Genomic DNA, 1,704 nt, shown 5'->3' with positions numbered 1-1,704 from the left:
CGGGCGGCACGGCGGCCGTTGGGCGCTCACGCGGGGCGCGCCGCGGCTGCTGGCGGCCGCGAGGACGGGCACGGGCACGGCGGCGGCGCTGCCTCCCGCTGCGGTTGCCGCTGGTGCGCGGCGCTCATGCCGCGGAGGGGCGGGCGGCGGCGGCAGCGCCCTGCGCGCGGCGGGCGGCGTTTAAGGGCGGCCCTGCAGGAAAGGGGCCGGCGCCGGAAGTCGGCGGCTCCTGGCAGGCGCCGCCCGTTCTCCGCGGCGGCTGAAGCCGCGCCGGGCGGCGCCATGTTGAGGCGGGGCGCGCGCGCGAGCGGCCGCCAGGAGGGGGCGCTGCGCCCCGCGCGCCCCGCCGGCCCCGCCGCCATTTTGTTCGCGGTTTTGACCCGCTTTGGGATAAATGCTGGCGCTGTTTAAATGAGTGGGAACGCTGTTTAAATGTAGCTTGAACGGGTGTTTCATTGCCKCTTGGCAGCCTCTCTGCCGGCGGTGAGGGCTAGTTGTGCGAMGCAGTGATTTTTGGGAGTTTGTTCCCTCACGAGTGCTCAGATTGTTGCCCTTGCCAGTCTCCCGAGAGCAGCAGTGTCCTGGCGGCTGCTCTCCCACAAGGGYTTTCCAAGGCAGAAAGCTGCAGTGGTTGTAGGAGCAGGTGCCTTTGCCATGCACGAGAGCATTATCTGCCCTGATGTGATTTTTAACAGTTCTGAATGCCCCTAAATAACTCTTAATGCCCCTGTTCATGCCTTCTCCCTGGTGCTGGGCTCACAGAAAGCACATAGAAAAGGAAGTCTATGCACAAAAGAATTCACCATTTAAGCAGGCAAGATAGGCAAGCTAATAGCTGTCTGCCCTCTTTTATTTTTGCAGCCTTGAGGGTGACTGGGYGGCTGAAGAGTGAATGCCATGACATTGGGACTAAAGCCTGCTCCGGTTGCACAGGTTTTCTAGCCCTGCTCCATGGCTCCATACGTGCTCAGGGATGTCCATGAGCGCTAACGCAGCAAGGCCAGGCAGCCCTGGTTATGGCTGAGCTGTTGGGACAAGGCTCTGTGAGTGGGGACTTTGCCTGAAATATCTCTACATAGCTTTTTTATTTTTATTTTTTTATTTTTTTATTTTTTTTTCACTTGAGTTTCTTCACCAAGTCCAAAAAATGTGGCAAGAGGCAGCTTTGGAAAAGGGCCCGTCGTGTCATAGGCTTTTGCCCTTTCCCAGCCTCTTGTGTGCAGCTCTATTTCAGGATGGGAATAAGTCATGCTGCTTGGCACAAACATGTAAATTTGCATTAAATGCAGTTGCTTCTTGATAAGGAAAGAGCACAATGCATTTAGCCTTGTGTGTCTGGTATAGGACACACAAGCAGGAATTGATCTTTACATTTGAATGATCGAATCAGAGGTAATAAGACTGTTATTGCTAAACATATTTCTGTCTCCTAGCTGTCTCTAGTCCAAAGACAGACCTAGGAATGCTAAAAAGATTGTACATACTTTCAAGGTCTCTTTCTATGCGTTTGACTATTGTATTTTCCTGGTGGTTCTCATGTTGTGGTTTCATGCGTTTGCRCAGGCAGCTTTTCTGTGAGCCTGACCCATGAGGTGACATTGATGACTCCAGGAACCATTTTTCTTCTTTTTTTTTTTTTCCTGAATTAAAATAGTAAATGGGTGATATTTTCTGAAGGTCAAGCTTCTCTGTTTTGCTGCCAGT

This window comes from Nothoprocta perdicaria, unplaced genomic scaffold (assembly GCF_003342845.1).
Source record: "Nothoprocta perdicaria isolate Ctin4 unplaced genomic scaffold, notPer1 scaffold_51, whole genome shotgun sequence".
Classification (NCBI taxonomy): Eukaryota; Metazoa; Chordata; class Aves; order Tinamiformes; family Tinamidae; genus Nothoprocta; species Nothoprocta perdicaria.
The sequence above is the reverse complement of the archived record's forward strand: the minus strand, read 5'-3'. Positions refer to the sequence as shown.